The sequence below is a fragment of the Scyliorhinus torazame genome, chromosome 6 (genome assembly GCF_047496885.1).
Source record: "Scyliorhinus torazame isolate Kashiwa2021f chromosome 6, sScyTor2.1, whole genome shotgun sequence".
NCBI lineage: Eukaryota > Metazoa > Chordata > Chondrichthyes > Carcharhiniformes > Scyliorhinidae > Scyliorhinus > Scyliorhinus torazame.
In genome coordinates, this window is record NC_092712.1 from 10,233,935 (window position 1) to 10,250,324 (window position 16,390).

The window sequence follows — 16,390 nt, forward strand, 5'->3', positions numbered from 1 at the left end:
TCCTGGGTGGGCCTGTACATCTGCTCCAGTTGTTGCGACGGCTGATTAGAAATGATGTTTGTGCTGGAGATGGTATGTTCAGTGAGATGAGAGCTTCTTCTCAACCAGGCTCAAATTAGAGCAAATTATCAGCTTCCAAAAAAGTGTTATCGTTGTGTGGGTTCCCCAATAGAGAAGGGGCTGCCGAAACTTCAGTCAATGATACACAATCGAGTGTAACATTGAGAGGCCGTACCAGCCTCCCCGAACAGGCGCCGGAATGTGGCGACTAGGGGCTTTTCACAGTAACTTCATTTGAAGCCTACTTGTGACAATAAGCGATTTTCATTTCATTTCACTTCAAATTTTCATTTCCGATCGCCAGGGTGCAGTATGTTGGTTTTCCTGATGCGACAGTAGTTCCCCAGCTCCATTGCCTGCTATATTCTGCAAATTTACCTTCAGGCAGTGGCTGGTGAATAACGCTGATGTGTGTCTGTGGTTTGCCCAGAGCTGGAGGAAGCGGATGTGAAAGGTATTTTTAATTCTGACAGGTCTGGAAACAGTTCCCCAACACGGCTGAATGCAGCTGACATTCTGCCCCTTTACTGCTCGCCCACTGCCCAGAAATCAATTTTAACACTTTGGCTTCAAGATAACAAGGTTTGTGCATGAATGCCCAACGATCCCATTCTCCATCGGAAATAATCTGGGTTAATTTCAGTCCCAGCCACTTAAATTGAGATAAAATAGACCAGACAGGATGCAGAAATTTTTTATTTTTTTAAATTAATTTAGAGCATCCAATTCATTTTTTCCAATTAAGGGGCAATTTAGCGTGGCCAATCCACCCACCCTGCACATCTTTGGGTTGTGGGGGCGAAACCCACGTAAACACGGGGAGAATGAGCAAACTCCACACGGACAGAGGATGCAGAAATTTAAAACTAGCCACACAATGTCAGGTCCGTTTCAGCACAACGTAATGGAATTATATGTGTTAGAGACAGAGTAAGTCTCCCTCACACTGTCCCCATCAAACACTCCCAGGACAGGTACAGCACGGGGTTAGATACAGAGTAAAGCTCCCTCTACACTGTCCCCATCAAACACTCCCAGGACAGGTACAGCACGGGGTTAGATACAGAGTATCGCTCCCTCTACACTGACCCCATCAAACACTCCCAGGACAGGTACAGCACGGGGTTAGATACAGAGTAAAGCTCCCTCTACACTGTCCCCATCAAACACTCCCAGGACAGGTACTTCACGGGGTTAGATACAGAGTAAAGCTCTCTCTACACTGCCCCCATCAAACACTCCCAGGACAGGTACAGCACGGGGTTAGATACAGAGTAAAGCTCCCTCTACACTGTCCCCATCAAACACTCCCAGGACAGGTACAGCACGGGGTTAGATACAGAGTAAAGCTCTCTCTACACTGCCCCCATCAAACACTCCCAGGACAGGTACAGCACGGGGTTAGATACAGAGTAAAGCTCTCTCTACACTCCCCCCATGAAACACTCCCAGGACAGGTACAGCACGGGGTTAGGTACAGAGTAAAGCTCCCTCTACACTGTCCCCATCAAACACTCCCAGGACAAGTACAGCACGGGGTTACATACAGAGTAAAGCTCCCTCTACACTGTCCCCATCAAACACTCCCAGGACAGGAACAGCACGGGGTTAGATACAGAGTAAAGCTCCCTCTACACTGTCCCCATCAAACACTCCCAGGACAGGTACAGCACGGGGTTAGATACGGAGTAAAGCTCCCTCTACACTGTCCCCATCAAACACTCCCAGGACAGGTACAGCACGGGTTAGATACAGAGTAAAGCTCCCTCTACACTGTCCCCATCAAACACTCCCAGGACAGGTACAGCACGGGGTTAGATACAGAGTAAAACTCCCTCTACACTGTCCCCATCAAACACTCCCAGGACAGGTACAGCACGGGGTTAGATACAGAGTAAAGCTCCCTCTTTACTGTCCCTAGAGGGCTCTAGATTTATCAGGACCACCCTTTTTCTCTGTGGGAACATGTCTACACTGTGCCCTTCGAATTTTGCATTTGAATGTCTCTCACTGATCTCCTCCTAATAGCTGTATGCAGTCCACTCTTGCCAGCTCATCTCTCAGCTTAATGTCTTTCCCCAATTTAGAAATATTACTCCTGTTTTATCTTTGGTCTTTTCCATAATGATGCGAAATCTAACTATATTATGATCACTATCTCCAGAATAGCCCCCACTGCTACTTCATCCACTTGCCCAGCTTCATTTCCAAAGACTACATCTAGAATTGTGCCCCTGCTTGTTGGGGCTTTTTACATGTTGGATAAAAATTTATCGGGAATGAAGTTCAAGAATTCTGTGACCTCTGTGCCCTCCACACTGTCCGTATCCCAATTGACATTAGGGTGTTGAAGTCTCCAAAGATCCGTATCCCAATTGACATTAGGATTGTTGATCACTGCTCTGTTGCCATCCCACTCAGAAATCTGCCTCCATATTTGCGCGAACGCCCTTCCACTATTTGGGGGTCTGTAGTACAATCCTCAGTGTGGCTGCCCGACCACAACCCATGTGGCCTAATTTGCTGCTTCATTTGGTGCATCATCCCTCCTCTGAGCTGTCATTGATTCTTTAACTAACAATGCTGTACCCCCATCCTTTTATCCCCCTCCCTACCCTGCCTGAAAACTCGATATCCAGCCATGTTGAGCTGCTCTGTTTGCCCTTCCTTCAGCTGTTATTGTGTTGATATGGGTTTGAACTAATGTGTCAGGGGGATGGGAACTGATGCAAGGAGTCCGAGGAGGAGGAAATAAGGATAGAAACAAAAGACAGAAAGGGGAACAAGAAAAGGGATAGGCAGACAAACCAAGAACCAGATTCAAACACGGCCACAGCGAAAAATATTGGGAGCAGGACGAGTAATGTTAAAAAGACAACTTTCAAGGCTCTGTGCCTTAACACACGGAGCATTCACAATAAAGTGGATGAACTAATCGCACAAATAGACTAAGCCGGGTATGATATAGTCGGGATTACGGAGACATGGCTGCAGGGTGACCAGGGATGGGAACTGAATGTCCAGGGGTGATCAGTATTTAGAAAAGACAGATTAAAAGGGAAAATTAACACAATAGTGCGGGAGGATATTATTTATAATAATAACAATCTTTATTGTCACAAGTAGGCTTACATTAACACAGCAATGAAGTTACTGTGAAAAGCCCCTAGTTGCCACACTCCGGCGCCTGTTTGGGTACACTGAGGGAGAATTCAGAATGTCCAAATTACCGAACAAGCGCGTCTTTCGGGACTTGTGGGAGGAAACCGGTGCACCCGGAGGAAACACATGCACACACGGGGAGAACGTGCAGACTCTGCATAGACAGGGACCCAAGCCGGGAATCGAACTTGGGACATGAGCTCCGACAATGTGGAATCTGTATGGGTAGAGTTGAGGAAGACCAAGGGGGAAAAATCATTAGTGGGTGTTGTGTAGAGACCCCAAACTGCAGTGGGAATGGGATTAAACAGGAAATTGGAGATGCGTGTGATAAAGGAACAACTGTAATTAGAACATAGAACATACAGTGCAGAAGGAGGCCATTCGGCCCATCAAGTCTGCACCGACCCACTTAAGCTCCTCACTGCCACCCTATCCCTGTAACCCAATAACACCTCCTAATTTTTTGGTCACTAAAGGCAATTTATCATGGCCAATCCACCTAACCTGCACATCTTTGGACTGTGGGAGGAAACCGGAGCACCCGGAGGAAACCCACGCACACACGGGGAGGATGTGCAGACTCCGCACAGACAGTGACCCAAGCTGGAATCGAACCTGGGGCCCTGGAGCTATGAAGCCACAGTGCTAGCCATTGTGCTACTGTACTGTGCTGCACGGGGTGATTTTAATCTGCAGATAGATTGGGATAACCAAATTAGCCACAATACCATAGAGGAGAAATTCCTGGAGCGTCTGCGGACGGTTTTCTGGATCAATATGTTGCGGAGTCAACGAGAGAACAGGTCTTCCTCGATGGGCCAGGTGGGATATATCCCAGGTTGTTCTGGGGACAAGGGCGGAGATTGTCGAGGCTCTGACACAAATGTTCAAATCTTCACAGGAGAGGTGCTAGAAGACTTGAGGACAGCTGATACAGTGGTGTTATTCAGGAAGGGGGAGGGGACAATCCAGGAAATCTTTAAAGGTCAACAGAAAGCCATGAAAAAAACTATAAAGAGTAAAGTAGCTCAGAGCAAAGGTTTCTGCAAATATATTGTGGTAAACCACATTATTGTATTATGTGCATGGTGCTGTGTTGTACATGCCTGGGCTTGTCCACGCTGACTCCGCCTGTGGCTCCTCCCCTCGGGGCTTCTGTATAAATTGCCTGGTCTCCGCCTCCAACCCAGTTCGGGTCCAGAGGCAAGAGGCTTGCTGTTTAGTGTATTAAAGCCTCAACATTGTTGACGAGTACTCCAGATTCCCCTTCGCCATCCCGTGCCCCGACATGACCTCTGCCTCCGCCATCAAGGCCCTGCACAGTCTTTTCACCTTGTTCGGGTTCCCCGCCTACTTCCACAGCGATCGGGGTTCCTCCTTCATGAGCGACGAGTTGCGTCAGTTCCTGCTTCGCAAGGGCATCGCCTCGAGCAGGACGACCAGCTACAACCCCTGGGGCAGCGGACAGGTGGAGAGGGAGAACGCGACTGTCTGGAAGGCCGTCCTCCTGGCCCTACGGTCTAGATGTCTCCCTGACTCCCGCTGGCAGGAGGTCCTCTCCGATGCGCTCCACTCCATCCGGTCGCTTCTGTGTACAGTCACCAACAAGACCCCTCACGAGCGTATGTTTGCCTTCCCCAGGAAATCCACCTCGGGGGTCTCGCTCCCGTCCTGGCTGGCAGTCCCGGGGCCCGCCCTCCTCCGGAAGCATGCGAGGAGCCATAAATCCAACCCCCTCGTCGAGAAGGTCCTGCTGCTCCTGCCAATCCACAGTATGCCCACGTGGCACACCAGGACGGGCGACAGGACACAGTCTCCCTCCGGGATTTGGCTCCTGCAGGTTCCCCAGCGACCATCACCACCAGCCCCGACTCTACACCGTCTTCCCCCACCTCTACTCACCTACCTCATGAACTGACACCCACAGGCCCACCGGCAACCATCTAACACCACCCCCGCCCATACACCGCCCTCCCCCCTTCGCCGACTCAACATCTGGGTGAAGAAGAGGACGACACGCTCCCAGACGCGCAGGTCTCGACGCCGGCGCCCACACCACAGCCGGGACTGAGGCGATTACGGCGGAAGGTCAAGGCCCCTGACAGACTTGACCTTTAAGACCACTTCACCCCCGCCGGACTTTTTTTAAACAGGGGGTGAATGTGGTAAACCACGGTATTGTATTATGTGCATGGTGCTGTGTTGTACATGCCTGGGCTTGCCAACGCTGACTCCGCCTGTGGCTCCTCCCCTCGGGGCTTCTGTATAAAGGTGGCAAGTCTCCGCCTCCGGACCCAGTTCGGGTCCAGAGGCAGGAGGCTTGCTGTTTAGTGTATTAAAGCCTCAGTTACGTTTATCACTCGTCGTCTATTATTGATGGTGTATCAATTTAATACACTAAACTCCTAAAGATGGACTCTTCACTCAAGATGAACTCCTCACTCAAGCCTGATCGCTTGCAACTGGACCCACAAGCAGCTGGCGCTACAGAGACTTTTGAACACTCACTTGAACTTCGAGGCCTCCCTCGCGTCCTTCAACGAAGACTTCACAGACCTCCGGAAGAAGCAGGTCCTCCACGCACGGGTGAGCCCAAGAGTCTTTCTCCTCATCAGGGACAACCCCTCGTACGTGGAGGCAATAACGCTGCTAAAAGGACATTATGTGAAATCCGTCAACCAGGTATATGCTGGGCACCTCCTCGGCACGAGACGGCAACGTCCTGGGGAATCACTTGCGGAATTCCTGTGCGCCTTGCCATCCTCTGTCGAAACTGTGACTGCCGGGCGATATCGGCTACCCAGCACGCGGAGCTGCTGATCAGGGACGCCTATGTCGCGGGCATGAAATCAAACTATATCCGCCAGCGTATATTAGACACTCGGCCTCCCAGAGACAGTACAACTCTCCAACTCACTGGAGGTGGCCTCCCAGAACATGGAGGCCTACACCTCCGACCGCGCGGCACCCTCGTGGGCCTCGTGGGCGCAGCCATCAACCGACCCGGGTGCGATGCAAGCCTGCGTCACGCAGCGGCCCGCCAACGCCGGAGGCCCGAAGTGCTACTTCTGCGGCCAGAGTAATCACCCCCGACAACGCTGCCCGGCACGGAACGCAACTTGTAACGGCTGTGGGAAGAAGGGCCACTTCGCAAAAGCCTGCCAGCCCGACCCCCCCCTAAATCCTCTAGGCCCAGCAGCGCTGCCTGCTCCCTGTCGGGGCCACCCCCAGCTGCCGCGCCACCCGCCATGTGCAGCCCGTGGGCGCCGCCATCTTGGGACCACTCCGCAGCCTCCCAGGAGCCCTGCTCACTCGACCGTACGCTGGCCCCCCTACCTCCGACCGGCCTACCGATCGCCTTCCGACTCTCGCCTCCGCCACACTCGGCCAGTCCCGGCCGCACCACCTCGCCAAGTCCACGATGACCATCCGGATCAACGGGCACGAGACGGCCTGCCTCTTCGACTCCGGGAGCACAGACAGCTTCATCCACCCAGATACGGTGAGGCGCTGCTCCCTCCCCATCCTACCCGCGACCCAGAAAACCTCCCTGGCTTCCGGATCCAACGCAGTTGCAATCCGGGGGTACTGTGTCGCGACCCTTACTGTATAATGCGTAGAGTACGCTAACCTCAAACTCTACGTCCTTCCCCATCTCTGCGCTGCCCTATTACAGGGGCTCGACTTCCAGTGCCACCTCCAGAGCCTTACTTTAAAGTTCAACGGATCCCTGAACCCCCCCCTCACCGTCTGTAGCCTCGCGACCCTTAAGGTCGCCCCACCCTCGCTCTTCGCTAACCTCGCCCCGGACTGTAAGCCCATCGCTACTAGGAGCAGCCGATACAGTGCCCGGGACAGGACCTTTATCAGGTCGGAGGTCCAGCGACTCCTACGAGAGGGGATCATTGAGGCTAGTAACAGCCCCTAGAGAGCCCAAGTGATGGTCGTCAAGACTGGGGAGAAGCACCGGATGGTCATTGATTATAACCAGACCATCAACCGGTACACGCAGCTCGATGCGTACCCCCTCCCCCGCATATCTGATATGGTCAATCAGATTGCGCAGTATCGAGTCTTCTCCACAGTTGACTTGAAGTCCGCCTACCACCAGCTCCCTATCCGCCCGCAGGACCGACAATACACTGCCTTCGGGGCAGATGGCCGCCTCTACCACTTCCTCAGGGTCCCCTTCGGCATCACCAACGGGGTCTCGGTCTTCCAAAGGGAAATGGACCAAATGGTTGACAAGTACAGGCTGCAGGCCACATTCCCGTCACCATCTGCGGCCGTAACCAGCAGGACCATGACGAGATCCTCCGGCGCTTCCTCCACACCGCTAAACTCCTGAACCTCACTTATAATAGACAGAAATGCGTCTTTCGCACAACCCGCCTAGCCATCCTCGGCTACGTCGTGGAACACGGACTCCTAGGGCCCAACCCCGACCGCATGTGCCCCCTCCTGAAACTCCCCCTCCCCAACTGCCCCAAGGCCCTGAAGAGATGCCTGGGGTTCTTCTCTTACTACGCCCAGTGGGTCCCCAACTACGCGGACAAGGCCCGCACACTGATCAAATCCACCATTTTTCCCCTGACGACTGAGGCCCGACTGGCCTTCGATCGCATCAAGGCAGATATTGCCAAGGCTGCGATGCACACTGTGCACGAGTCCATCCTTTTCCAAGTGGAGAGCGATGCGTCAGACTTTGCTCTGGCCGCTACCCTCAACCAGGCGGGCAGGCCCGTAGCTTTCTTCTCCCGTACCCTCCATGCCTCCGAAATTCGACACTCCCCATCGAAAAGGAAGCCCAAGCCATCGTAGAAGCTGTGCGACATTGGAGGCATTACCTGGCCGGCAGGAGATTCACTCTCCTCACTGACCAACGGTCGGTTGCCTTCATGTTCAATAACACACAGCGGGGCAAGATCAAGAACGACAAGATCTTGAGGTGGAGGATCGAGCTCTCCACCTACAGCTATCTTGTATCATCCCGGGAAGCTCAATGAGCCCCCAGAGCCTCAATGAGCCCCCAGCGCACAAGTAGACCGACTCCGGGCCCTCCACAATGACCTCTGTCACCTGGGGGTTACCCAGTTTTTCCATTTCATCAAGGCTCGCAACCTGCCTTACTCCATCGCGGGGGTCAGGACCATGACCAGGGACTGCCAGGTCTGCGCGGAGTGCAAACCGCACTTCTATCGGGCAGACAGAGCGCACCTGGTAAAGGCCTCCTGTCCCTTTGAGCACCTCAGCATCGATTTCAAAGGGCCCCTCCCCTCCACTGACCGTAACGTGTACGTCCTCAACATTGTTGACGAATACTCCAGATTCCCCTTTGCCATCCCGTGCCCTCTGCCACCGTCATCAAGGCCCTGCACAGTCTCTTCACCCTGTTCGGGTTCCCCACCTACTTCCACAGCGATCGGGGTTCCTCCTTTATGAGCGACAAGCTGCGTCAGTTCCTGCTCAGCAAGGGCATCGCCTCCAGCAGGACAACCAGCTATAACCCCCGGGGAAACGAACGGGTGGAGAGGGAGAATGGGACGGTCTGGAAGGCCGTCCTACTGACCCTACGGTCTCGAAGTCTCCCAGTCTCCCGCTGGCAGGAGGTCCTCTCCGATGCGCTCCACTCCATCCGGTCGCTGCTATGTACAGTCACCAACGAGACTCCTCCCGAGTTTGCTTTCCCCAGGAAGTCCACCTCGGGGGTCTCGCTCCCATCCTGGCTGACAGTCCCAGGGTCCGTCCTCCTCCGGAAACATGCGAGGAGCCATAAATCCAACCCCCTCGTCGAGAATGTCCTGCTCCTCCTGCCAATCCACAATATGCCTGCGTGGCACATCATGACGGGCAACAGGACACAGTCTCCCTCCGGGATTTGGCTCCTGCAGGTTCCCCAGCGACCATCACCACCACACCCCACTCTACACCGTCTCCCCCCCACCTCCGCCCACCTCCCTCACGAACTGACACCCACAGGCCCACGGGCGACCATCTAACACCACCCCCGCCCATACACCGCCCCCCCTTCGCCGACTCAACAACTGGGTGAAGAAGAGAACGACGCGCTCCCAGACGCGCAGGTCTCGACACCGGTGCCCACACCACAGCCGGGACTGAGGCGACCACGGCGGAAGGTCAAGGCCCCCAACAGACTTGACCTTTAAGACCACTTCACCCCCGCCGGACTTTTTTTAAACAGGGGGTGAATGTGGTAAACCACTGTATTGTATTATGTGCATGGTGCTGTGTTGTACATGCCTGGGCTTGTCCACGCTGACTCCACCTGTGGCTCCTCCCCTCAGGGCTTCTGTATAAAGGTGGCAAGTCTCCGCCTCCGGACCCAGTTCATGTCCAGAGGCAGGAGGCTTGCTGTTTAGTGTATTAAAGCCTCAGTTACGTTTATCACTCGTCGTCTATTATTGACGGTGTATCATATATAAAAGAAAAAAGAGTGGCTAAGGTAAACATTGGTCCTTTAGAGGATGAGAAGGGGGATTTAATAATGGAAGATGAGAAAATGGCCGCGGCATAGAACTAGTATTTTGTGTCAATCTTCACAATGGAAGACACAAATAACATGCCAATAATTGTTCGCAAGGAGGCTACGACAAGTGAGGACTTAGAAACGATCATTATCACTAAGGATGTAGTGTTGGGCAAGCTAATGGGGCTAAAGGTAGACAAGTCTCCTGGCCCTGATGGAATGCATCCCAGAGTGCTAAAAGAGATGGCTAGGGAAATTGCAAATGCACTGGTGGTAATTTACTAAACTTCGCTGGATTCTGGGGTGATCCCGGCGGATTGGAAATTAGCAAACGGGACACCACTGTTTAAAAAAGGAGGTAGGCAGAAAGCGGGTAATTATAGGCCAGTGAGCTTAACTTCGGTTGGAGGGAAGATGCTGGAATCTATCATCAAGGAAGAAATAGCGAGGCATCTGGATAGAAATTGTCCCATTGGGCAGATGCAGCATGGGTTCATGAAAGGCAGGTCATATTTAACTAATTTACTGAAAATGTTTGAGGGCATTATGAGCGCGGTGGACAACGGGGAACCGGGGGATGTGGTGTATCTGGATTTCAAGAAGGCATTTGACAAGATGGCGCAGAGAAGGCTGCTCTCAATAGGGTGAAGGTGCGCAGAGTAACGGGTATATTGACTGGGACTCACCTAGCACTAGGGGTTTGGATGGGGCAGAGTTTGTAAGGTGTATCCAGGAAGCCTTCTTGATGCAATGTGCAGATAGTCCAACTAGGGAAGGGGCTGTACTGGATCTGGTATTGGGGAATGAGCCTGGACAGGTGGTTGAGGTTTCAATCGGGGAATATTTTGGGGGTAGTGACCACAGCTCTGTAAGTTTTGGGGTACTTTTGGACAGGGATGAGGGTAACCGTCGCGTTAAGGGGCTAAACTGGGGAAAGACAAATTACACTAACATTGGACAGGAATTGAAGAATTTGGATTGGGTGCGGCTGTTGGAGGGTAAATCAACATCGGACATGTGGGAGTCTTTCAAGCGACAGTTGATTAGGATTCAGGAAAGTCACGTTCCTGAGAGAATGAAGGATAAGTATGGGAAGTTTAGGGAGCCTTGGTAACGAGGGATATTGTGAACCTCGTCAAAACGAAAAAGGAGACTTTTGTACGGTCTAGAAGGGTGGGGACAGTCGAAACCCTTGAGGAGTACAAAGAAAATAGGAAGGTACGGAAGCGGGAAATTAGGAGGGGTCATGAAAAGTCCTTGGCAAGTAGGATTAAGGTGAATCTCAAAGCTCTTTATTCATATGCAAAAGGCAAGAGGGTGACCAGGGAAAGGATTGGACCACTTAAGGACAGTGGGGGGAATCTATGTGTTCAGCCAGAGGAAATGGGCGAGGTACTAAGTGAATACTTTGCATCATTGTTCACTAAAGAAAGGGACTTTGTGGAAGATGATCCTTGGGTAGGGTGTGTGGACAGTCTGGATCATGTTAACATCGAAAAGGAGGAGGTATTGAGTCTTTTGAAAGACATTAAGGTAGATAAGTCTCCTGGGCCAGATGGGATTTACCCCAGAATACTGAGGGAAGCAAGGGAGGAAATTGCTGGGGCCTTGACTGACATCTTTGTCTCCTCATTGGCTACAGGTCCCAGAGGACTGGAGAATAGCTAATGTGGTACCGCTGTTTCAGAAAGGTAGCAGGGATAATCCTGGAAACTACAGGCCGGTGAGCCTCACTTCGGGGTAGGTAAATTATTGGAGAGAATTCTCAGGGACAGGATTTATACCCATTTGGAAACAAATGGACACATTAGCGATAGACAACATGGTTTGTGAAGGGGAGGTCGTGCCTCACCAACTTGATCGAGTTTTTTGAGGAGGTGACAAAGATGATTGATGAGGGGAGAGTGGTGGATGTTGTTTACATGGAGAACTGGCTCGGTCACAGAAGGCAAAGCAGTAGAAGGGTGTTTTTCCGAATGGAAAGTTGTGACTAGTGGTGTTCCACAGGGATCGGCGCTGGGGCCTCTGTTGTTTGTACATAAACGATTTGGAGGAAAATGTCGCTGGTCTGATTAGTAACTTTGTGGACGACACCAAGGAGTGACAGATAGTGTTGAGAATTGTCAGAAGATACAGCAGGACTTAGATAGGTTGGAGACTTGGGCAGAGAAATGGCAAATGGAGTTTAATCCGGACAAATGTGAGGCAAATTATGGGCAGCACGGTAGCACAAGTGATTATCACTGTGGCTTCACAGCGCCAGGGTCCCAGGTTCGATTCCCCGCTGGGTCACTGTCTGTGCGGAGTTTGCACGTTCTCCCCGTGTCCGCGTGGGTTTCCTCCGGGTGCTCCGGTTTCCTCCCACAGTCCAAAGACGTGCAGGTTAGGTGGATTGGCCATGCTAAATTACCCGTAGTGTCCATAAAGGTTAGGAGGAGTTATTGGGTTACGGGGATAGGGTGGAAGTGAGGGCTTAAGTGGTCGGTGCAGACTCGATGGGCCGAATGGCCTCCTTCTGCACTGTATGTTCTATGTAATCTATGTAATGTATTTTGGTGGGTCTAACATAGAGGGGAAATATACCGTAAATGGATATAGAAAGTCAGAGAGATCTGGGCGTGCAGGTCCACAGATCTTTGAAGGTGGCAACACAAGTGGACAAGGTAGTCAAGAAAGCAGACGGAATGCTTATCGTCATTGGACGGGGCATCGAGTATAAAAACTGACAAGTCAGGCTGCAGTTGTATAGAACCTTGGTAAGGCCGCACTTGGAATATTGTGCACAATTCTGGTCGCTACACTACCAGAAGGACGTGGAGGCTTTGGAGAGGGTGCAGAGGAGGTTTACCAGGATGTTGCCTGGTCTGGAGGGTGTTAGCTATGTGGAGAGGCTGAATAGACTCGGACTGTTTTCATTAGAAAGACAGAGGTTGAGGGGTGACCTGATAGAGGTCGACAAGATTCTGAGGGGCATGGATAGAGTGGATGGGCAGGCACTCTTTCCCAGGGTGGAGGGGTCAGTCACCAGGGGGCAGAGGTTTAAGGTGTGTGGGCAATGTTTAGAGGAGATGTGCGAGGCAGGTTTTTTACTGGAACACGTTGCCAGGGCAGGTTAGGGAGTCAGATACATTAATGGCTTTTAAAAGGCATCTTGACAAACACATGGATAGGACGGGTAGAGAGGGATACGGCACAATGAAGTGCTGAGGGTTTTGGCAAAGGTTGGTATCATGACCGGTACAGGTTTGGAGGGCCGAAGGGCCTGTTCCTGTGCTGTATGGTTCTTTGTTCTTTGTTAGCATGGTTAGAGGATTGGTAAACTGACAGAAAGAGTGGGGATAAATGGGTGTTTTTCCAGTTGGCGATCAGTGGCTAGTGGTGTCCCTCAGGGATCAGTGTTGGGCCCACAACTGTTCACAATTTACATAGATGATTTGGAGTTGGGGACCAAGGGCAATGTGTCCAAGTTCACAGAATACACTCAGATGAGTGGTAGAGCAAAGTGTGCAGAGGACACTGAAAGTCTGCAGAGGGATATAGATAGTTTAAGTGAGTGGGCAAGGGTCTGGCAGATGGAGTTCAATGTTGATAAATGTGAGGTCACCCACGAAAGATCAGCCATGATCTCATTGAATGGCGGAGCAGGCTCGAGGGGCCAGATGGCCGACTCCTGCTCATAGTTCTTATGTTCGTACAGGCCAGTGAGTCTTACATCAATAGTAGGGAAATTATTGAAGAGAATTATGAGGGACAGAATTAATAAGGCAAAGATTAATCCAGGATAGTCAGCATGGTTTAGTCAAAGGGAGATCGTGTCTTACAAATTTGATTGGTTGTTTTGAGGAGTTGACTAGGTGTGTCGATGAGGGTAGTGCGGTTGATGTAGTCTACATGGACTTCAGTAAGGCGTTTGACAAAGTGCCACACGGGAGGCTGATGAAGAAGGTCAGAGCCCAGGGGATCCAGGGCACTGTGACAAACTGGATCCAAAACTGACTTAGTGACAGGAGGCAGTGGGCGTTGGTTGAAGCCTGAGTCCAGTGGTGTTCCGCTCGGGCCCTCGGTGCTTGGAGTGTATCTTGATGATGGGAGATTATTGTGCAAAATTAAAGCGCATGGGATTGGGGGAAGTGTATTGAGGTGGATAGAAAACTGGTTGGCAGAGAGGAAACAAAGAGTAGGGATTAATGGATCCTTTTCAAATTGGCAGGCAGTAACCAGTGGGGTACCACAGGGATCGGTGCTGGGACCCCAGCTATTCACAATATATATTAATGATTTGGATGAGGAAACAAAATGTAACATCACAAAGTTTGCAGATGATACCAAGTTGGGTAGGAGGGTGATCTGTGACGAGGATGCAGAGAACCTACAGCAAGATCTGGACAGGTTGGGCGAGTGGGCAAATCAATGGCAGATGCAGTATAATTTGGATAAGTGTGAGGTTATTCATTTTGGAAGCAAAACAGGAAGACAGATTACTACCTGAATGGTTGTAAATTGGGAGAGGGGAGTGTGCAGCGGGATCTGGGTGTCCTTGTGCACCAGTCGCTGAAGGTAAGCTGCAGGTGCAGCAGGCGGTAAAGAAGGCTAATGGTATGTTGGCCTTCATTGCGAGAGGTTTCGAGTATAGAAGCAGGGATGTGTTGCTGCAATTGTACAGGGCCTTGGTGAGGCCACACCTGGAGTATTGTGGGCAGTTTGGGTCTCCTTCTCTGAGGAAGGATGTTCTTGCTCTCGGGGGAGAGCAGCGAAGGTTTACCAGACTGATTCCAGGGATGGCGGGACTGTCATATGAGGAGAGATTGACGAGGTTGGGATTGTTCTCGCTGGAGTTCAGAAGAATGAGGGGGGATCTCAGAGAGACTATAAAATTCTAACAGGACTGGACAGGGTAGATGCAGGGAAGATGTTCCCAATGATGGGTGTGTCTAGAACCAGGGGTCACAGTCTGAGGATTCAGGGTCAACCATTTCGGACAGAGATAAGGAGACATTTCTTCACCCAGAGAGTGGTGAGCCTGTGGAATTCATTCCCACAGGAAGTAGTTGATGCTAAAACTTTGAATATGTTCAAGAGGCGGCTGGATAGAGCACTCGGGGAGAATGGGATCGAAGGCTATGGGGAGAAAGCAGGATTAGGCTATTGAGTTGGATGATCAGCCATGATGGTGATGAATGGGGGAGCAGCTCGAAGGGCCAAAAGGCCGCCTCCTGCCCCTATCTCCTGTGTATCTATGTATCTGGATGTGAATGCAGGAGGTATGATCAGTAAGTTTGCCTATGACACAGGAATTAAAGGTGGGGGGGCTGCACAGCGGCGCAGTGGTTAGCACTGCTGCCTCACGGCGGCGAGGTCCCAGGTTCGATCCCGGGTCAGTGTCCGTGTGGAGTTTGCACATTCTCCCCGTGTCTGTGAGGGTTTCGCCCCCACAACCCAAAGATGTGCAGAATGTGTGGATTGGCCACGCTAAATTGCCCCTTAATTGGGAAAACAGGATGATATCGATGGGCTGGTTAGACGGGCAGAAGAGCGGCAAATGGAGTTTAACCCTGAAAACTGGGAGGTGATGCATGTTGGGAGGACTAACTGGGCAGGAGAATATCCAATGAACGGTCGGACCTGAGGAAGTACAGAGGGTCAAAGGGGCCTTGAGGTGAAGGTTCACAGATCTCTGAAGACAGCAGGACAGGTAGATAAGGTGCTGAAGGAGGCCTATGGGATACTTGCCTTTATTAATCGAGGCATTGAATATAAGAGCAGGGAGGTTATGCTGGAGCTGGCTAGGCCCCAGCTGGAGTACTGGGTGCAGTTCTGGTCACCTCACTATAGGAAGGAGATTGCACTGGAGAGGGTGCTGAGGAGATTCACCAGGATGTTGCCTGGGCTGGAGTCTTCCGGCTATGGATAAGCTGGGGTTGTTTTCCCTGGAATAGAGAAGGTTGAGGGGGGATTGAGATCTATAGAATTATGAAGGACATAGATAAGGTGAATAGGAAGGGACGTTTCCCCTTGGTGGAGGGACCAATGACCAGGGGACAGAGATTTAAGGTGAGGGGCAGGAGGGTTAGAGAGGATGTGAGGAAAAGCCTTTTCACCCAGAGGGTGGTGGGGGGGGGGGGGGGGTGCGGGGGGGCGGGGGGGGGGGGGAGGATTCTAGAATCCATTATCAAAGATTTAATAGCAGAGCAGCACTGAGAAAGCAGTGGCAGGATCGGACAGAGTCAGCACGGATTTATGAAGGGAAATCATGCTGGACAAATCTGTTGGAATTCTTCGAGGATGTAACTGATAGAATTGATGAGGGGGAGCCAGTGGATGTGGTTTATTTGGACTTTCAGAAGAGTTGACAAAGTCCCGCATAAGAGATTAGAGTGTAAAATTAAAGTGCATGGGATTGGGGATAGTGTATTGGGATGGATAGAAAACTGTATGGCAGACAGGAAACAAAGAGTAGGAATTAAAGTGTCCTTTTCAAATTGGTGGGCAGTAACCAGTGGGGTACCACAGGGATCGGTGCTGGGACCCCAGCTATTCACAATGTATATTCATGATTTAGATGAGGGAACAAAATGTAACATCTCAAATTTTGTAGGTGAGACCAAGTTGGGGTGGGAGGGTGAGCTGTGAGGAGGATGCAGAGATCCATCAGTGTGATCTGGACAAGTTGAGTGAGTG

The 16,390-nt window shown here is 51.5% G+C and overlaps 1 protein-coding gene across 5 annotated transcripts in view; it reads right to left on the bottom strand.

Annotated features, from left to right (window-relative positions):
- LOC140424668 (alanine aminotransferase 2-like) overlaps window positions 1-16,390 on the bottom strand; it is a 195,852-nt gene that overhangs the window by 165,365 nt on the left and 14,097 nt on the right. The window lies entirely within an intron of this gene.